The sequence below is a fragment of the Taudactylus pleione genome, unplaced genomic scaffold (genome assembly GCF_031769625.1).
Source record: "Taudactylus pleione unplaced genomic scaffold, aTauple2 ptg000289l, whole genome shotgun sequence".
NCBI lineage: Eukaryota > Metazoa > Chordata > Amphibia > Anura > Myobatrachidae > Taudactylus > Taudactylus pleione.
Genome location: NW_028284691.1, coordinates 4,245,304 through 4,269,003, shown reverse-complemented (window position 1 = coordinate 4,269,003; position 23,700 = coordinate 4,245,304).

Below are 23,700 nucleotides of genomic sequence, written 5' to 3'. Positions count from 1 at the left end.
AATTGATGTCAACAATATAAATTTTCTGGATGTTGCAGTCTTTAAGAAAGGACCACGACTGGAATACACACAGTTCCAAAAAACAACAGATGGAAATACGTTGCTGTGGTCAACGAGCCACCACCCAGATGCTTTAAAGTCCTGTTTACCAGTCTCAAAGCTTTTTTGAGGTTGCTCAGGGACAACTCGGATCGAAACCTTGCAGAAAATCAAGTGAGGGAATGCAAGGACCAGTTTAGAAGCCTTGGCAACAGTAGTGTAAGTATTGAGAGGTGTCTCACCAAGGCTAGAAATATTTATGCGGACGGTCAAGGTACTGTTATAGAATAAGCTAAGAAGAGAGAATTATCCTCTGCACAAGATGCAACACTAATCTCCGTAGTGTGCAGAAAGGAATTACGAGGAATTGGTGACTGGTTGGTTCAGGTCCAGCCTTCAGGAGAGTAGAAGACAAACCTCCGCTTCTTAGTGTCAGAAGAAGACCAAATCTGAAGGATTACCTTTATAGGCCTAATATTAAGGCCGAACCCAAAGGCACTGACACCTGGTTGACAAAGAAGAAATGGTGCTTCAAGTGCCTGGACTGTACCACTTGCAGAGCCCTCATTACTGGACAATATTTTTGGCACTCACATCGAGGCAATAACATATTTTTTAAGCATTTCCTTACATGTAACTTGATATATTTTCTGATATTCCCTCATGGGCTCAAGTATGTGGGTAACACAATATGCACTTTTAGAGAACAATTGACCCAGCATCGCTCATCAATTCGGCTGGCATACAAAAAAGGGGAAACTGATAAGCTAGTACTGACACACTCTATGATTTTTAATTGGATTCCCCCCACAGGAGAGGTGGGGACAGGGACCTTACCTTGTTGAAGTGTGAGAGTAGATGGGTACATCATGTTGACACAGTGGCACTGCGAGGACTCAATGAACACAATGCATTTATTTATTTATTTTCATTAAATGGAGTATAAGATCATGAGACTGTCTCAGCATCTAGCATTCCCTCCAAAGATAGGAAAAGGAATAGAACCAGAGTTTATGTATATCCTGATGCTCTTAGTTTTGGATTATATATGTTTTTTTTTTTAATGTTTTTACAGGTTTTTTTGGGAGATGTTGGTTGTTCATACACACTGAACAACTATCACTGCCATCTGGCTGGAGGTCCCGCTAGGTGGGGGTTGCGTCGCGCCCCCTTCCCTGGCGGCCTGTGCAGCAAGTGTACAGGCGTTTGTCTGACTCGCAGCTGACTCGATATGCCTGTGAGCAACGTTCACAGACATCGTCTGAACACGCTGGCCGACACACACGATATATCGGCTGTTCAATTGAACGTCCTATATGTCGCCCATTGTGTAATCAGCATTAGGTTATAATAATGATAAAAAAACAATGATGAAGAGATTGTTTTCCCCTAGTAATTTAGCATGGCTTTCTAGGAATCTGTGCAGCTAACTTTATAAGTAATGTGTCCATTCTTATTAATTTGGCCTTTTGTATCATTCAAATTTGACATCTCTAGTGAATAGAATAGAAATTTTCTCAGTGATATACAGAACTAGTTTAAGCCAGCGGGTGTCAGTGCATTGTGGTGAAGGATGCACAGCTGCACTGTAGATTGTACTAGTGACCCAAGCACTGCATTGTAAAAAGAAAATAAATGGTTTGCAGATTAAATTTATTCTGAGAAGCACCGCCATCAGGGGGGGGGACTGCCAGGACTAAAGTACCGGGCCCGGATAGAAAAGGGGGCCCGCCCCTCAGGCCACCGGGAGCTTGGGACAGTTCCAAGAGCTCCCCTTAGTGGTTTGGCAAGCCCACAGCCCCTGGCTCCCCCATGTTGGGACGATTTACAGGCAGCCCAGTGACAGGTGCACGTATAAAAAAAGTTTTTTCTTTTAATGCAGTGCAGCACGTGTGACGTCATGACGTCGTACTGTGCCGCTGAGAGGAGCCGCAAGATTAAGAGGAGCAGCTGCCAAGGTAAGGTAAGTAAGTGATGCTGGGCTGGCTGAAGGCACACAGGCAAGGGCTGGCTGGAGGCACACAGGCTGGGGCTGGCTGGAGGCACACAGGGGTTGGCTGGAGGCACACAGGCTGGGGCTGGCTGGTGACATAGAAAGGGGCCTGGCTGGAGACACAGAAGGGGCTGGCTGGTTATATAAAATTTGGGCTGACTGGTGACATAAAAGGGGTCTGGCTGGAAACACACAAGCTGGGGCTGGTTGGAGGCACAAGTGTGGCTGGTGACATAAAAGGGGACTGGCTGGTGACATTAAGGGGGGCTGGCTGGAAACACAGCTGGGGCTGGCTGGAGGCAGAAGTGTGGCAGGTGACATAAAAGGGGACTGGTTGGTGACATTAAGGGGGGCTGGCTGGACACATACGTCATGCTGGCTAGGGAGACAGAAGGGGGTGCTAGCTGAGGAGACAGAAGGGGTACTGCCTGGGGAGGCAGAAGGGGTACTGGCTGGAGCTGGAGAGACACTGCTGGACTGGAGTTGCAGAAACAGGGGAGGAGTTGGGGCAGTGACGTACAGTGAGGTCAATGGCTGCACAGTTTTTATATCAAATCTCTGGAGCATGACAGGGAGCATGATATGAGAGGGAGTATGACAGGGCAGACTCTGCCTCCCCTGACTGAACATCCCTGGGTTAGGGGGCCCTGCCTATTTTGTTAGTCCCAGGCCCCACAATTTCTGATGACAGCTCCTAACTGTCAGTTTACAGGCTGTGTTTGAAAAATGACAGTAAGGAGCTGATTGGTTGGTTCTTTATTTCCATACCCTTTATCTCCAGCCAAAGCTTAGTAAATAGAGCACTTTATCTCTGTCCACCTTATCTCTCTCCAAGGCTTAGTACATAGACTCCTAAAGTACAGAGGTCCTGGCTTAAAACCCTATATACATACACAGTATATATGCATGAGTTTGTAAAATTAAACATTATAAACACTTAGGAGGAGATTTATAAAAGCTTGGAGAGAGATAAAGTGAAGAGAGAGAATGACCGGGAACAGGGAGGTAAGTATAACTGGACAGTAATTACTTGGTGGTTAGGTTACCCCCTCTTATACCCAGGGTAACTTTCTCTACTCCAAAAGCATGAAAATACTTGGGGGGAGATTTAATAAAGCTTGGAGAGAGATAAAATTGGAGATAAATAGCACCAACCAATCGGCTCCTAACTGTCACTTTACAGGCTGTGTTTGCAAAATGACAGTTATGAGCTGATTGGATGGTGCTATTTATCTCCAATTTTATCTCTCTCCAAGCTTTATTAAAAATCCCCCTTGGTACTGTACCACCTTTATGAATATAATAAAAAAATACCTAGCCACCGAGGTAAATTGCTTTGATCTTTTGATATCCATTTCAGCATTACGGATATTACCTAAAGTAGATGTTCTAGGATTCTTTCTTTCAGAGGTTGAGTTATCATCCAATATAGTATTTATTGCATGAACATTTAATTAAATATTCCACACCGTTAGGCGTATTTCACACACACTGGTTTTAACCGTCCGGCAAAAAAAAGGCCAAAGCCAGATGGTTTATGGTTGGCAATCAGTGCATTTCACATGCAACGGCTTTGAGCCGTTTTTAATGTTGTGATTTGTTATCTTAATGGAGTAGGTATGCGAAGCAGCAGCAGCTCTATTCAAAGATAATACTAGATTATACACAATAATTGAAAACAGTACTACAAATAAAAGTACTAATCATATATATCTTTATCCTTGTCTCCAAACACATTGAAATCTTATTTCAATTCAAAGAAAACCTCTTGCCACGCCTTTCAAGTGGCATTTCTATCTTTGTCCCATAAAACTGGTCTAGCTTCTACTAATTATATCAACCTCTCAGTATCTGTCACAGCTGTCACTCATGTTGACACTCAGGTACCACAACACTTGGAAAAGATGGAGCTGTGGGCAGATATAAGCTCAGAAAACCCGGTGTGTGTGAAAGCAAACATAGCAACATGTGATTCACTGACTTGCAATGACCACGTAGAGAAGGCACGGCAGCCGTCCTTGTCAGTGGATATTCCCGGCTGTAACACGGTGACCGTGCCGTGTCCATGCCATCTGAAAGGACCCATCTATTTACATAGTTCACTAAAATTATTACATGGCTAAAAACGCCCGTTTTTTTGCCGGCCGGTCACATCCGATGTGTGGGAAATTAGCCCTTAGAATTACAGTTGATGACATCTGTTATTTCAATGTTTTTAAGCATGTTGCACACTTGTGGAATCCTATAGCAGGAGGTTTTTTCTTTGAGAGAAATGACTGCGTAGACTATAATCTCTTAGGTTGGGTGCATCTCTCCAACTCCTCTTAACATAATCGCTTATTGTAGTCTGTAAGTCTTTGTCCAGCAAGAGGACATGCCAGTGTTTCTGGAATGTCAGTCTATCACAAATCTATCAATATCATGGTCATTTTTTCTTTTTCTTTTTAGGATAGATCAATGTAGCACAATCTTTCTTTTTTCTTTAATAGTTTGTTTGTTTTACTCATCTGTTACTATAACCTCTGTCTATTAGTTGTTCCAAAAGAGAAATGGCTTTTTCTTCATACTGTTAGAGATCAGTAGAATTTCATCTGAGGTGCACAAATTGTCCCTTCGGGATACCATGGAGGATAGGTGGAAAATAGAAGCAGTTTTTATGTAGGACGCATGGATTTGAGATGGAAGAGTATAGTGATTCTCTTATCTTGTGTTAGACAAATATCATGATAAAGGAAATTGATTTCTATGGTACTGATATCAAATATCAGATTTAATTTCAAGCTGTTGCAATTAAGTATTTGAATAAAATCCTCCAATAATTGTTTATGTCCTTCCCAGCTATTAAACACATCGTCTATATATAGCGTTGCCACATAGACAAGTGTTTATTGTATTTTTCATAAGTTTCACATAAAACAAATGTAACTTCCACAACTCGTGATATACATTTGCAGTCGGGGCACAAGCCGCACCCGCACATAAATTTGTTGTCAAACGCTAAATAATTGTGTGTTAACACAAAATCCAGCAGTTCTAAAATAAATTCTCTGAAGTCTGTCATGCTTTTGTTTTTTCCTTAACTGAGATTGTATTTTTATATTGTCATCTATTGTGTTCATTTTGTAGATTATCCAAATCCCTAGATACAAGATTCATGGATGTTTATACTTGGGGACTATAGTCAGTGCCAAAAAAGTTCCCCCCACCTTCCTCATGGCATTTTTGTAAAACTAATACAGGGCCGTTTCTAAGCAATTTGGCTCCCTGTGCAAACAGTTGCAAATGCGCTCCCAACCCCATAGACAGTTAACATTATTTGTAATTTTTCCTCCTTATAGTAATGCCCCTTACACCTTATGCCATACTCTGTAATGCCCATTACACATTATGTCACACACCCTAATGCCCATTACACATTATTCCACACACTGTAATACCCATTACACAATATTACAAACATCTAATACCCATTACACATTGACACACACTGTAATGTCTATTACATAATATGCCACACACCATAATGCTCATTGCACATTATGCCACACACCATAATGCCCATTACACAATATGCCACACACCGTAATGCCCGTTATACATTATTCCACACACCATATTGCCCATTACACATTACGCCACACACCATAATGCCCATTACACATTATGCCACATACATTTTTGACTCTGACACCATTTTATGCCCCACAGTAAGGCTTCTAATTTTCTTTTAAATTACCTGCTCGTTGTCAGGGGTCTCATGCTTGTTGCTAGGGGTTTCATGCTTGCTGTCAGGGGTTTCATGCTCGTTGCCAGGGGTTTCATGCTCGTTGCCATGGGTTCCATGCTCGTTGTCAGGGGTTTCATGCTCGTTGTCAGGTGTTCCATGCTTGTTGCCCTGGGTATCATGCTCATTGTCAGGGATTTCACGGGAGAAGATGCAACTTTCTGCAACTTCTCCCAGCGACGCCAGTGTTTCCGGCACTTCCGGGTAACACTATGCGCTATGTGCTGCCCTGACAGATGCTAGAGGTCCAGTAGGTGGCGACCATTTTTGGAGGGACGTTTTCAGCAGATTCCATGCAGATGGCTAGTCCGCATGCAATCTGCAGCCTACAAGCCACAGCACCCCCCACCCCCAAGCCACCACAGGGTCTGCGGGGGCTATTGTAATGCCCCTGACTAATGTTTTCTTGTGGAGAGAAAGTGTATATCTTTATACATATTGGTCTGGATGTATATGGGTTTTCTTGGTTGCAACAGGCAAGATTCAAAGCTCCCTGGGATTCCGATAATGATACAGGCAAATGCAGCACTTTCAGTCTCCATATTAACGGGAGACAGCCCGTTGGTGTTGTGCCCACTCCTATTCTTATCTGAGCAAAACCTAAAAAATTCCTTGGGGTTCTGGAATTAACAGTTATTCTATCAGCTGCATTGTCCTCTGTACTGGAAGATTCAATGTCAGGGGAACTACAGCATAATTAAGTAATTGTGTTGGAGATATTTTCTCTACAGGTGTTTTTAGATTTGTTCAATCTGGAAATTATGCCAGTGGTATGGTCCACCATGCCTCGAGCAAATTTAGGTTTTGTTTTTTACTTTTTATTTGTATAAGCATTTAAATAGAACAGGTCAAACAAATAATTAATTATGAATGGAAGGTGCTATTTGGAGGGGTACGCACAAATCTGAATATTTTACATACCATGATAACTTTTTATATTCCGCCGTATCCTTTTTATATCTCTTTCAAAAACTTGAATTTTGAGTTTCTTTTCAAGTTCTTCAATTTGTTTTATCAAGAACCAAATTATTATGTTTGATGAGTATCTGCATAACATTTATTGAACCCTTGTTAAGAGTTTCTTCCCATTCTAGTCTCACGGCATCCGCAACAAGTTCATAAGAAGAAATGACTCTTTGTCTAGGGGCCCAAGATATGATTTTATGCTTAATATTTCAAATGTGGACATGTCCCACCAAGTTCTAGTTTGTTTATGTAATGTTTTGTTTAAGTTCTATGTAATCCTCCGCTCAATTAGAAGATTCATCTGCCTCTTTCCTGAATTCTGCAGTAAAGACTTTAATTCATTATATTGTGCGGGTTTTTTTCTATATATGTTTTCTTCTATATTTATTTTGATACTTGAGTGTTTAAATTAGGTATGAATGCACCACATTTTTAAAAGTGTGACAGTAATGAATACACCTGTACACCAGCGAGGGGGTTTGGAGAACTTAAGGACCAGGTTGGCCACCCTTGCTTTACATTATGGCATTGCTCTTGTTACAGATAGCCTCCCACTGAAATACTCTATGATGCTGAGAGTATTCTGATGTTCAGATTGGCTGCTTGTTGCTCTGTCGTTATTAATTTCTAAAAGCATGCACGTACAGAATAGCAGGAAATGCTGACTGACTCTACTAAAACATATCTCATAAATGTAACGTTTCACACTGGGACAATTACTGCTGATTAGCACATAGTTTTATATGAATGTAGCAGTATCTACCATAATGATGCATTAACTGCTATAACAGGTATACATTTACACAATATTTGCACATAAATAAATTATATTGTAGTTTTATTTGTACTAATAAAATGGGTGATGCAATTAATTTAAAAATAAAAGTCTAGTGCTGATACCATTCAACAACACAAGCCACAAACTAAACAATTTCTTACAGTACTGAAATACATGTGTTCCATTTAATGATTCACGTAAAAAAGCATATGCTAATATAGGCTATTTATTTCCAACACTATTATAACTATAACAAACTTAGTTGACAGTAACATGCAAAGATTTAGCTAAGTGGTTCATCCAATTAGAAATAAATTAATTCTACCCTCTTACATTGTCAGGAAAATAGTGAAACTAAAGCATGTAAACTGTTAGGCGAAAATATCATAAATATTCCTAATTCTTAGCCAGCACCAAAAAAGCAAATAAAAATGAAAAGCTCAATAACCCCATTAATATATTTTGTCAAACTAAATGATATTTTGTCAGAGAAGGTTCTGTGGGAATGTTGTTACTAAAGGCAGTTTATTTTTACTAAATACTCTATTAATTATAATGAAATGTGTTTATACTGTACATGTTTTCTCTATCCCTTACATTTACAATATGTCATACTGTACAAATAGGTATATATTCAGTACCAATGGCTACTCCTTATATTACAAAGATTATTTCTGTTTAGTTATGTCAGAAATTATTACATTTAGTTTATATTTAGAATGCCAGTGGCTTTACCCACTGTTACATGGGAGGGCTATTTAATAATGTTAGGTTATAGTTTACACATATACTTACTGATACATTGGGAGCTATTTAATAATGTTAGGTTGTACTTTACACATGAACTCACTGATACATTGAGAGCTACCTGTATTTAATAATGTAGGGTTGTACAGCACTTTACACATATACTCATGGATACACTGGGAGCCATTTAATAATGTTAGTTTATACTTTACACATATACTCACTGATACATTGGGATATATTTAATAATGTTAGGTTATACTTTACACATATACTCAAGGATACATTGAAAGCTATTTAATAATGTTAGTTTATACTTTACACATATACTCAAGGATACATTGACAGCTATATAATAATGTTAGGTTATACTTTACACATATATTCAAGGATACATTGGGAGCTTTTTAATAATGTTAGGTTATACTTTACACATATACTCACTAATACATTTGAAGCTATTTAATAATGTTAGGTTATACTTTACACATATACTCACTGATACATTTGAAGCTATATAATAATGTTATGTTATACTTTACACATATACTCAAGGATACATTAGGAGCTATTTAATAATGTTATATTATACTTTACACATATACTCAAGGATACATTGGGAGCTATTTAATAAGAAATCGGTATGAAATACCGATGGATGGGATGCCAGTACACTGTACACTGACAGCGGCATCCCGATGGTTAAAATTCTGACAGGGGAACGTTAAGTAACGTTCCCCTGTCCTATTTACCCCCTAACCCTCCTTTCAAGCTTATTTATACTAACCCTCCCGGTAAGTGCCTAAACCTAAGTCTCCCCCTTAGTGCCTAACCCTCACCCCTTAGTGCCTAACCCTAACCACCCCCAGGTGGTTCCTCAACCCAAACCCCCCTGCCCAGAGCCTAACCCTAACCTCTCCCCTCCTATTTCTAACTTCCCCCGGGGCACCTAAACCTAAGTCGCCCCCACCTCCTTCCCCCCCACAGCTGATATCTTTCCCCGGGATCCTTACAATCGGGATGCCATCTTCCGGGGTTCTGGCAGACGGCATCCCACTTCTCAGGATCCTAACTGCATCCCAATTAATAATGTTAGGTAATACTTTACAAATATACGCACTGATACTTTGGTAGCTATTTAATAATGTAGGTTATACTTTATGCACAGAGTCGGACTGGCCCACAGGGGTACAAGGGAAATCCCTGGTGGGCCCCACTGCCTGAGGGCCCCACCTCCTCTTCTAATGTCAGGTTTCAGACAGTCCACTTGAATACATTGTAGAGACAGACCATGCAGTGTAGATTTCATGTTGTCTACAGGCTACATCATCTATAATGGTTAGCCAAGCTTCTGTGGTGGCTGGTCACACCTTTAAGCATGGGCCCCTACGACTTCCTTCCCCCGCTGGGCCCTTCATGCCTCAGTCCGACACTGTTTACACATATACTCACTGATACATTGGGAGCTATTTAATTATGTTAGGTTATACGTTACACATATACTGACTGATTGGGAGTTATTTAATAAGGGATGTAGTTACCATCCCAGGATCCCATACCCAAACCTTTAATGGCTAAAATAAATATAGTTGCACTGCTAAACGATCCCCATGTTAATGCTTCCTTCTCAGGAGACATCTCTAGAGGGCAGTGCACCAAGGTGTCCACATAGGCGGTAAAATGTGAAGAGGTGTACTACATTAATATGGAAACTGCACAAAAAGTCCAACGTCTTGCTGCCCTAGAACCACTCCTTCCATTAAACCTTTCTCTTTTCAGTTTTTATTGTAAAATACTGCTTGGGATAGTGATCTGACATTGGGACTGTATTTTTTACATATGGCATTTTTGTGAGTTTAAATGAGCAGGAGCTGAGTAAAGACATTATTGATATTTATCAATGTGGGGAAAACTGTATGACTATCAAAAGTCTTATGGCCCTACACTTTAAGATGTCAGCACCAGTGGTGCAAGTATGGTGATAAAGAGCGACACGGCATACTATTAAGAAATTTGTACACCCTAACTCCTTACTGCCGGTGGGACACATATTTTTCTGTTTTTATGTCTGACATGAAAATGGGACAAACTGCACAGGAGGAAGAGAGGAGGAAAAGCCGGGACAGCATCAGCTGCCAGTAGGCGGCACAATAAAATGTATTTTATCTACAGACGCAGCAGCATGACGTCATTACACTGGCGCACTGCTGGACACTGAAGAGAGGAGCCAAGCCACCCGCGAAGATGGAGCAGCAGCAGGAGGAGGTAAATGTGGTCTGGGCTAGGCTGGGGAGACATGGGTCAGATTTGGAGGGGCTGTAGATGAAGACACGGGCTGGCCTTTGGACAGAGAATGATGCAACCCACCTGAGAGACATGGATATTGCTGAGAGACACAGGGGGAGGCTGATTGACACACAGGGGGGGGGGGGGCTGATCACAGTCCAGACTGGCCAAAACACCTCCCCCAGGGGTTGTCTGTCCTATGTGTGACTGGCAGGTAGCACTTCCAATGGGAAGCCAGCCCTGCAGACCCTAGGTAAAAGCTGCCACTGATTTCTACATAAACAGACATCTTCTGAACCATGTGATCTCCTACATGAATAGTGAATACCGACACTGCCTGCCCAGGGAGGATCAGTTTCTACAGAGTTTATCTGCTGCAGACAAATAACCATATAGGTAAGGTGTATTTGGAATGGAAGGGAGAGGAGTGCTCCCAGAGTGATGAGAACTGGGTGGCCTGTCATGCTTGTGACAAGTGGCCACGTCTATTTTTATGCGCATATAGTACCACTCAGACATTTTGTTACTTGCACCACTGGTCAGCAACTGCTGGCAGTAGCACCCACTGGTCATAGGATTTGCTGGATTTTGCCGTAGAGAGGCTTCCTCATGGGGAAGCCTTCGCAACATGATTTCTGGTGGTACAAGTGTCACTGCAATCCTTGTTCTTTTCATACCATTTCAGAATGGCGAAAGTAAAAAAAAACAAAAATGAAAAAAATGCTTTATCCTTTGAATAAAGTAATTGTTTAGTGTTCAATGGTTTTAACATTTTTCTATATATTTTGGAATTATTTTTAACAATATTATTTATTTTTTTTGTTTCCACTAAGTTGAAATGAAAGCACAAGCATGGACTTTCAGTTGCACTGCGCTTGCATAAACACGCTGTTTGCTGTTGAGACCCAGTTTTGCTGAGTGATATTTTATTGACAAATTGCGAGAATAGGTATTTTTTTTAATCATTTTATTGTGTCAATGAAAAAACAGTCTTATGACAGCATAATAATAGACTCCATTGTGCAAATAAAAAGTACCTTCAAAGACTGAAATAAGATATTACAATAAATCCAGATTTTGGGGCCTATCACTTGCCAGGTAGTAGGTATGAGATGTAGTGAAGAGTACAGTGATATGTATCTGTCAATGAGGCATTAGGGACAGAAAAATCCCAAAACAGAATACAATATCTATGGTGATATTATGTCAACAACCATGAGCAATGGGATTTTGACGTTATAATTCCAGAAAATATTAAATTAAGTAAATGATGTGGACAAGCAATGAGAAAAGACAATAGACTACAGGTCGAGTCTCCCATATCCAAAATTGTGGACATCGGATTATTCTGTATTTTGGAATATTTGCACACCATAATGAAATATCTTAGGAATAGGACCCAAATCTAAACACAGAATGCATTTATGTTTTATATAGACCTACCACACACAGCCTACAGGTAATTTTATGCAATATATTCAATAATTTTGTGGCTCAAACACAATTTGTGTACATACATGAAATTAATAATCTTTTATATACACCATATACACAAAGCCTGAAGGTAATTTTATACAATATTTTTATTCATTTTGTGCCTTAAATAAAGATTGTGTACTTTGAACCATCAAAAAGCAAATGTTTCACTATCTCAGTCATGCTAAAATAATTCTGTATTTAGGAATATTCCGTATTTCGGAATATTTGGATATGGGAGACTCAACCTGTACTTGGTAATACAATATAGATGGTAAAAAGAGGCTATATTAGCACTTGATAGATCACTGGTAAAACCTTCAGTTCTGAAGTCCCTCATACGGACACTAATTTAATATAAAATACCAGAGGAGGGTTACTAATCCAGTGCAGAAAATCTTCAGGACATCAGAAGTCATTTAAGGCCTGCACCCAAGTGGGTCTGCTAACTTCTGACCATATAATATTGTTTTGCCAGCTGCAAACACATACTCTGATTTTATTTCAATCTTGTACTTTTGTCTGGAATACAAATACTCGCATAACTACATTGTTAAGACTGTGTCTCCCTTCATGGACCTGGCATAGGTTTGACCCATTTTTGATTTAGAAATTAGGATGCTAACGATTTTGTGAATAGGAGTTGCATCAACCTTCACCGGGTAATCACTTGCTCAGCTGTCCCACATTTCTCCAGTTGGGGCTATTTCAAGTGTTTTCTTTTTGCATGTTCATAATCATTTCAATCAGATCCCCTTCCCCCACAGTTATTTTCCATTTGTTCTGTTCTGTTATAAATTTTAGTGGACTTATGGTAGAAATCTGGTTTTGGTGCACATGTATTATACATGTAAAAGAGTTTACGTGGTATGAAATGTTTATAAAGAAAAGTAAACATCAGGAAAGACTCTCAGAGTTAAATATATAATATACAGCTTATTGGAGCAAAGGTACAGTAGTAATACAATAGAGACATTATACTATGTCAGAGTTTGTGAAAAACAGTATTAAAAAAAAAAAAGGATTCATAGAACAATGGGACACACTTTGAAGCTGGATGGAGGAAGACTGAAAGGTAACATACAGTAATTAACTTTTAATAACAAAGTAAATAAATTAATTAAATAAATTCCCAGAAGTTATTGTATTGACTTGTACATTAAGGGCTTGATCACACATATGAGTTGGGTACATGGTCGTAGCATGGCACTTCCACATCCTGTGCCAACTGCAACCTCTCCTACCTCCAATACATGTGATGTTACAAAGAGAGGGCTGGGATAGGAGAAACAAGGTAGCTGCGCACCGGCCATGTCCTATAGACTCCAGGCAGCAGATTGTCTTTCCAAGATCACCACAAGATCCCCAACCAAGCCTGGTTGGTAAAATTGGTAAAATACATTAAATACCTGTCTTAGACACATTATATGTGTCTTTAATATGTTCTCCATGTGCTTTTGACTCATTGTTATTTTACTAATAGATTTTATTGTACTGGTAGCAGGTGGAAACACTTGAGAAATGTTGTGCTACATTCTTAAATTTATATTAAATATAGAAAGAGTTCGAAAATTAATAAATATAGGGAAAAAAACAACAATACATACACACAAAATGCGTAGACTAAATATGTTATTATTTATTGGAATAAGTCTATGTCCTGCAAGTCAGATACAAGTACAGTACATACTGAGAGGCAGAGGAGATGATCTGCTAAACAGAAACTATGAGGGTCTGAATAGTACAAAATAATTAGTTCCATGTATTCCGTCCCTTTTTTGTCTCATCTTTAGTATATATAAGTGAGTTGAGTGATGAGCTGAAATGGTTCACCAAATAGCAAACTTTATTACACACATTTATTTCTACAATTTTAGCCTTTTAGGTATGTATTAAAAAAGATTACACATATACAGCCTAACTGTGTTTAGTGAAGACACTTGGAGAAAATTACTTCTCAAACTGTGGTGTTTAAGGAACTGCAACTTTAAAAACTAGGGATGGAGAATCTGTACCCCTTCACTGGTTGAGATATATAATCTGGTGATTTTACTGGTTTACACAGAGAGAGTTCAAAATCCACTCTGAGTGTAATGTACGAAGGGCAGCTGACCCATGAAATGAGTGGTTGATCCTTTGAGCTAAATATGTGTAAATTGCACTGACATTTAAAATCACCCTACTGTATGTTGTTAAACAAAATCAATTGTTATACCAATTAATGCTAGACTGGACCACATTAATTAACACTATTCTGAATTGAAAGAGCTACTATCCCATCAGATAAAAATCATCTCACAAAGAGTACTCCCACATCAGATTGTGAGTACCCTACCATTACTGTGGCACTAATGTATATGTAGCACAGACCACAGTATGCCATCTTAAATTGTTTTCTGCGTCAAACAGAGAATTCCCCTTTCCAACTCTAAAAAGTAATCGGTTATAAATGCCCTCTACAGAAATAAATTTACAGGACAAAGGAAATAATAAGGCGGCAATGGTCAATTGTAAAAAAAAATAAAAAAAATGATGTGATTTAAAAACCATACTGCATAGAGTCATCCTCGGCATTTCTTAGATGTGGCTTCTGTTTCAGAATAGCATTAACCATTGAGAACTATCACCCACTGAATATTTACTGATGGACTTAAGAGTCTTCTGAGCGAGTTCTCATTTCTCTTTCCTTCTCATTATGTAGCTATTACCCACGGACCTCACTGGAAACCAGGAGCAGTTTATCTACAGAACCACTAAGGTACTGTCAAATACGTTGTATTACATGGCGTATTATCTGCTCAGCATGAATAATTGTAAAGTTTATTAGATTTGTTTGTTTGATGTATCTTGGGTGTTTCTATACTTTGCGGTTTTATACAATAAGTCATTAGATTCCTAATGTAACAAACATCTGTACAAGAGGTAATGTGTTGAAATTCTTCCCACACATCACCTAAAGACAGTACTTCATACCAAGGAGTTGTGGCAAATGATAGGCAAGTCACTGTTTTCTCTGTGTGTCCAAAGCTACATAATTAATCAGTGGGCCTCATTCATTAAGGATCGCTATTGCAATCGCAGCTCTGTAATCGCACGCACATCTGCTGCGAAAATATGCTAATGAATGCTATCGCAATGCCGTCGCATTGCCAGCATAGAGATGCCCACTGCCTCCCACTACCGCTCTCTCACATCCGTAATATCTTGCAAACCTCCATAAACATTGGTAACATCAAGTACCATAGGCCCCTCACGCAGAATTACAGCAGCCCTGACCTTATTTAGAAATTGCTAACCTCGTTGCACAAAGTGAGTACTGAAGCTGCATATACAATCGCAATGACCAATTTATGCACGCCCACGCAACGGCGTTCAAATGGACAGACACGCCTGCGTTTCTCTGACCACTCCCCCGTCACCACCCCCAAACGCTCACTGCCTGTCAATCACTCTGCGATGGCTCTGCGTGGTCTGCTTGGTCGCAGTGTGTTCGCGGTAGTGGCCTCGCGCACTGCGATGCATATGCATGCGGAGTACGCAACAATCGGCCAACTGCGAGCGCTGTTGCAGTTGCGATCCTTAATGAATCAGACGCACTGTCTTTAAAGTATAGGAAGGATTTTGCCTTGGATGAAAAAAGGTATTCAGAGGTTTACCAGCAAACTCGGTAATGAGTTATCCCCATAGCCAAACCGGGATCGGTATGAATCACCGCCGGCCGGTTCAAATCCCGACAGCGGCAGCCCGACAGGGGTGAAAATGCAGAACAGAGTTTTAGGTAAGTATTCCTCATCTATTCCCCCCCTAACCCTAACTCTCCCTTAGGGGTGCCTAACCCTAACCTCCCCCTCTAGTGCCTAACCTTAATTCCCCCTATAAGTGCCTAAACCTAACACCCCCTTTCCCACACCCTAAGCCTAAGACTCCCGCGGGGATGCCTAACCCTAACCTCCCCCGGGGTTGCATAACCCTAACCCCCCCTTCCCCTAGACTAAACCTAATCCTCCCGGGAGCCCTAACCTAACCCTCCCCCCCACAGCTGTCCGCGCCAAGTGCCCGGCTTACCTTCGATCGGGAAGCCGAGCGTCGGGCTCCCGGTGTAGGTAAAATGACAGGCATTGGGATTTCAACACCTGTCATTTATCCCTTGCCGGGATTAGACAATCGGGAAGCCGGCGGTCTGGATTCCTTCCGTTGGCTTCCTGACTGCTTCCCGCCAAACCATATAGTTGAGAACCTTCTATTATTTTTGTTCACCATGTCTCATTTAGATGACCAGTCTAAACGTACTTCAACCTCTATCCCCAGAATCCATATCCCATATTACACATAGCAAATAAACCTACTACTGCATACTATGTCAAAGCTTGATTACTACTGATTCAACTAATATACCTAACGTAACTGCATTATTTATTTTTCATTTGACCAGAATGTTTTACTGTACTTTTGCTAATAACTTGGGAAGATAATACATCTCTACCTTTTATTACTCAAGTGTCAATGCATTATTTATTTACAATCTTACAGTCTCCTAGTTAGTTCTGTAAAGATTCTTGCACAGGTTTTGGTCTTTTAAGTTTATTGTCCTAAATAAGTATCCTTGAATACACAATAGCTGTAGGATGTGGCTTTTGTCATTTGTGATGGTCATTTTTTTAACAAAGCTGCAGCTCAGTACAAGTATCAGAGTATAAATATATATATGGGGAAGGGGAAGTATCTAGTTTACCAGCCACCATAAAGGATAACCATGTCCTATTCTGTGAGGGGAAAGTAGTGCTCTAGCTTCCTTCCAAGGTACATACAGTAACCACAGTTCTTTATTTATTCAGAGTAATGTTTCTGCACTTTAATCCCTGGGTGGCATATTGCCCACCACAACACTCACTGGACTGATAATGCCTCAGTAGAGAATAGATCATAGTGAATATCGTTACTCAAAGCAGCATATTGGAACAATTTTATTCATTGGAAACAAAAGTGGGATAGAACCTGTGTTGTATGACTTTATAGCTATATATTATAACATTAGTCATGAAAGTGAATTATTATTATTATTAAATTTTATTTATAGGGTGCCACAAGTGGTCCGCAGCGCCGTACATACAGTAAAGGGTACACAGAACATTACATTAGTACAGTAACCAAAATATAAACAGAACACAAGTAACAATTAGCAACACAATTCTCCATACACTGTACAGCTCTGAAGGTGAAGGCAGTCATAGAAGTGTTAAAGAAGAAGGCTGTGAGACAGTGGGGAGGAGGACCCTGCTCCTAGGAGCTTACAATCTAGGTGAATGTCAACATGTACAGCATGTTATCATGTCAACATTCGCAAATGTCGACACTGACAAAATATTGTCATTGTCAGAAAGTTGACAATGCGATTTTGCCTGCACTTTTCATGTAACCCTAAAAACCTAACCGCAGCCTAACCCTAATCTAACCCAAGGGCGTAGCTACAGTAGGTGTAGAGAATGCGGCTGCCATGGGACCCATTCCGCCTCTGGGGCCGTCCCTCTCACTGCACCAAGTTACATTGCCATCTCCTGAGCCCCAGCTTTTCTATTCTTACCAGAATGCTGCTGCAGTGCATCTGGGCCCAGAGCTGATCTAAGCTACAACCATCTCTAGCTGCTGCCTGCATACATTGTGATGTCACAGTGCAGGTCACAGCCCTATATAAAGGATGCCAAGCTACTGGCAGCCATTTTGTGGTGACATTTTGTCCTACATTTATACTCTCTGAGTAGTTCCTGACTTTGGCTAATGACTGCTGATATGGATTTTGGATTTCATCTTCCAATAAGGTCCGATACAGCATTATCTTCAGAAAAAGAATCTGAATAAAATCTTCAGGTAAGGACTATATAACACATTTTGGCCTGTCACCCTTACCCCTTCAGACACCTCCCTCCATTTTATATGTAGTTTTTAATTTACAAACAATGTATTAAGCAAATTATTCATCTAATATGACGCTGAGTGATTTAAGATGGGTACATACTTGTCCAATCATACAGGGCATCCAACTCCAGACCAAACAGTTAATCCTTCTGGAGACCTGGACGCGAATTCAACACCCAACATATGACCTCACACCTGTCCAATTTTGCAGCAGATCACTGATCTGCATCTGCTGACACAATCTGCTGTAAAGCTGCATACACACATAAAGATTTTCTATCCAACCAGCCAACTAGTTGATTGGTTGGAATGAAAATCTGGTAACGTATGGGAGTAACTGATGATCAGCAATTTGCTCCTAAATGCCAGAAAACAGATGAAAATGTCCGTCAGACAAGTTTGTTAAATGTTTGATCTAAACTATTTGTTCAAACAACAGTTTTTTGTCCATTTTCCGGCGTTTGGGAGCAAATTGCTGATTGTCATTTGCTGTCATACCTTACCAGATTTTCTATCCAACCAATCATCTAGTTGGATAGAAAATCTTTACGTGTGTACCGAGCTTAAGGATTGTGCCACCATACACACTTCCTATCTTTGGCAGACCAGCTGCCACACACAGGCAAAAGCATAGCTACAGTAGGGGCAGAGAATGGGGCTGCTATGGGGCCCAGCCCTCTCCCTCTAGTTACACTGCCATTTCCGGAGCCCAGGCTTTTCTACTCTCACCAGAGTGCTGCTGCATGGCATCTGCTGTCACTGGTCCAGCCGCCTCCGTCTCTCCTCACTGACTGATTAGTGAATCATAGCCTTATTATATACCACGTTATATCATAAACATTCAGGATTAGGGAGGCTATGTAATTTTTTCAAAGATATATTTTTTTCATTTGTAATATTTACTATATGCTAACCACCATTCATTTAGTCCTGTATGTCAGCTAAGTAGGCAGTTAGTGCAAATATTAGATCATTTACAAAATGGTTAAACTGCAAAATAATTATAAAAAATAGGTCTTGCTACACCCCTGATCTAACCCTAACCCTAACTGTAGCTTTATCCTAATCTAACCCTTACCCTAATTGCAGCCTAACCCTAACCCTAATTGCTGTCTAACACTAATCTAACCCTAATTGCAGCCTAATCCTAATCTATCCTTTACCCTAATTGCAGCCTAAACCTACAGTAATCTTAACCTTACACTAATTGCAGCCTAACCCCAATCTAACCCTAACCCTAAATGCAGCCAAAACCTAATCTAACCCTATCCCTAATTGCAGCCTAAACCTACAGTAATCTAAACCTTACACTAATTGCAGCCTAACCCTAAACCTAATCCTAATTGCAGCCTAACCCCAATCTAACCCTAACCCTAGATGCAAACAAACCCTAATCTAACCCTAATTGCAGCCTAATCCCAATCTAACCCTTACCCTAATTGCAGCCTAACCCTAATCTGACCCTACTCCTAATTGCATCCTAACTTTAACCATAACCTAACCCTAAAATTGGGTGTCAACATTCTGGCTGTCGACATTCACAATATTGACATTTTGACCGAGTTGACATTATGTCAGTGTTAACATTGTGAATGTCAACATTTCACAATGGACATTCTGACTACGTACCGAATGTAACATCCCCCCAACTGTAAGTGGATCTAAGTAACATCTCTGCAGTCACACAATTTACAGGAAAGGGGCAATCAATAAGGATTATAGCATATAACATTACATCTTTAAGTCATATCACATAGTTCTATCCATCTTTTTATTTCTTATTTACTGTGATATGGATAATAAAGTTTAATTTCATGAAGCCATTATTTAAAGTTGACTGTACTTGCTTCATAGAAAGGAGGTACAATGATTTCATACAAACCAGGAAACATTATTGCCTAAAGTATATGTTTCATCAGTCAGTAAATTAACATAGCAGTTAATAAAATATAACACTCTGCTGAATCTACTAACTAGGGGTTTGGTATGATATCCCAGGTGTCGGGATGCCGCTGTTCAGAACACCGACAGCGGCATTCCTACAGCCAGACTACCGACACCCATTGGACCGCAAGGTAAATTTTTTTCTCTTCCCCTAACCTTCCCTCTCCAGGGCCTAAACCTAACCCCCCCATCCTAGTGCCTAAAATTAACCTCCCCCTCCCCACACCCTAAACCTAAGACCCCCTCCACAGTTCCTATACCTAACCTCCCCCCCTAGTGCCTAAACCTAACCTTCTCCTGCCCACACCCTAATCCTAACCGTCCCTCCGGTGCCTAACCCTAACCCTCCCCCTAATGCCTAATGCTTCCCTCCCAGTGCACCCCGATACTAACCATTCGGGATGCCGACGGTCGGGATACTGGTGCAGGGATCCCGACTTGTCGGGATTTTGGCGCCGGTATTCAGACCGCCGGCATCCCGCGCGCTGGGATGCCAACTACACCCCCTAACTAGACATTGCAGTCATTGGGAGTTTGTATAGTTGTGAACAGATCTTCCCCAAATTCTTGAGCCACCTTAATCTTTATATGTTTAAATTAGTCCCTGAATTTGTAACCAACACACAGATTAACCAACCTCACTTCTCCGGATTTATTCCATGCAAGAAAAAAGATATAGAAAATAAAAGCCAACCACACCCACTGTTACTTTAGTAACAATATTTATACCAAGTCACAGTTCTATAGTTAGGCAATAAATTAATATTGCTTTTTCAAATGTCCTTTACAATTTATTATGTTGTGAAAGCTGGCAAAACAGTCTCAAAAGAACAGAAAATCGTTTAGCCCAATGGATTATCTGATAATCTGTAATGTGATTAGAGAGTTTTATCCTTATTATAAATAAGTGCCCCATTATAAAATAATGCACTTTATGCACAAGTTACATCAATTCAGGCTTGAGAATGATAAACATTACTCATTTCCAATGTTACGTCTTCTACAGTCAGTGGAACCAGCCTAATGTCATATTTATCATAGTAAGACAAGCCTAGTTTAATCATGCTAAAGTGTTTGCATGTGAGTGTAATGTACAGTACATGACAAGCAGACTTTCTGCTAATGCATCTACAATGTTCTGCATAATTTAGGATATGAGATTCATATTGCGCAGAGATGTATGGCTATTTCTCTGAGTCCTGTAATATCGGGCCACGTTTATTACAGATCACTTCATTTGCCATTTTAAATGCTGCTGTATGGATCTATCTAAAGTCCTATTGGCATTGTAATACAATTACTGTGCATTATTAGTCATTCCTCTGTATTGTAGAGGAATATGTATAATGAAGCCGCCTAGTGCACTCAGTGACTTTCCACATTTATAAAAAGGGGATGTAGTCAGGATGCCGGCGGCCGGAATCCCAACACTGAAAGCTTGCCATGGGACTAAGGGCCCAAATCAGACCCGGTCGCTAGGATGTGTTCGCACGTAGCCGTCCGATATTCGCAATCTGCGCATGCGTATAAGACGCAGAGCGTGTGCGCGAACCAGTCACTGCGATCGTGAAGCCATCATCCCTTGTGCACAGATGCCTTACTAGAATGAGTGACAGGACGAGCCGTTTGTGGGTGGTGACAGGGGTTGGTCGATGGGAACGGGGGAGTGATGGTGTGAACGCAGGCATCTATGCGTCTTATTGCCGTTTCAGAGGCGTGCATAATTAAGACGCAGCTTCATAATACATGTCACCTGGCTGAATTACACACTGCAGCACTCACAGTGCTTGCGGTAGGGTATGGTCAGCCACGAGTGCTGCGTATGGGTCCGATGTTACCGATTGTTTCATACACTTCCTGGAGATGACGTGTATTACTAAGAGAAAGTGGGCGTCTTTAGGCTGGTGGGCTTCTATAAACACACCGCGATCGCACGGCAAGACACAGTGGGCGTGCTAATGTCTTGCTGTGTGATCATGGGATTTGCATACTTTGGCAGCTGACGGCTGCGTGCGAACACATCCAGTGAGCGGGTCTGAATCGGGCCCTATGGTCCCTGCTATGCAGTTTAATTAGACAGTTGGAAACACAGACAGAGAAATGTGTCTGTAAACGTGCTAATAACATTGCTGTCATGTTTGGTTTGTGCAACTGCGCTAGTGATCTAGAAGGTGGGATTTCAGCTCAGCTTTGAAGACAGATGGTGACAGTTTGACACTAAACCAGAGGGATGGAGTTTCAGAGGTAAATAACTAACAGAATGAAAGCTTTAAAATACATAGAATGTACAAATTGAATTATATAAATGTGCTCTGTCTGATGCCTTCTTTACCAGGGTTGTGCTCAGACACTGCAGGCTATATGTATGTAGGATGACATTTTAAGGATAGTTTAAGGATGCTAACCATGTGACCATATAGTCAGCATAGTCATGTCATATAGTGTGTGTATATATCCCATCTACTGTAACACTTCTAACCACTCTCTTCTCTGTCATAGCACATTCTACCCCTTAGCTCTGCTATAACATATCTCCACTCATTCCTCTTGTATTACTCCCCCCTCTATAGTAACACAGACCGCCGGACTGGCTTGTGTTTTATCCATTGTAGATGAATGTAATAGAGCTAACAGACAGAAGAGACTGATACAGATGTCTCCTGCGCTGCCCTGAGTGGCCCTTTTGCTGGGGTAAGTCAGAGGGGCCCATTTATTAAAAGTCAAATTTGCAATGCGATCTGGACACGATATTAGCACCCATGATCGCATTACAAGATGCCATCATACCGCCTGCGATGTGCCGGGAGTGACACTAAATATTTGCAGGTATATGGCACAAATATTTATTGATAAATAGACCCCATTGTAACGTAACTGCTATATGATGGGCCAGCAGAGGTGTAACTAGGGTCTTCGGAGCCCAGCGCAAGTTTAAGATTGGCACCCCCCCACACCCTTCGGCGTGCAGCAAAAAATTAGCGTGGTCACATACCAGAAGGGGCATGGACACTGGAAATGGGGTGTGCCGACATGACACGCCACCCACTTCTTGTCACTCTGGGAACATTCCTTTCTATTCCATATGCACCTTACCTATATGATGGTTTCTCACAATGTGGAGCCTCTGAAGAAATGTATCCTCCCTGGGACGACGGCGTCTTCAGTCGGTATTCACTATTCATGTAGGTCACATCGTCCAAAAGATGCCTGTTTGTGTATGGATATTAACAAGGTCATCATCATACTACAGCGGTTCAACCAGACTCATTCCCCCTGTGTAACTTCCTTCCCTCTGCGTCTCTCAGCCACACTCTCATCTCACTGCATCATCTCAACCACATCATCTTCTTCCCACCGCGTCATCTCACAGCACAACATCACCTCTCCACCGCGTCGTCTCTCAGCCACACCATCATCTTCCCACCGCGTCATCTCACAGCACAACATCACCTCTCCACCGCGTTGTCTCTCAGCCACACCATCACCTTCTCAGCGCGTTATCTCTCAGCATACCATCACCAGCTGGCCTGCTGTGACATAAGAGGCAGGGGTGGGCGGCGCCATACCCGGGACCCCCGCCGTGCTCCTCCAAAAGCCCGGGCCCGGGTAATTAGTTCCTGCCCCCCCTCTAGGCACCCCTGGATACACACATGCTGACACAGGCACACACTGACACAGGCACACACTGACACAGATACACACACTGACACAGATACACACTGACACAGATACAAACACACACTGACACAGATATACACACACACACTGAAACAG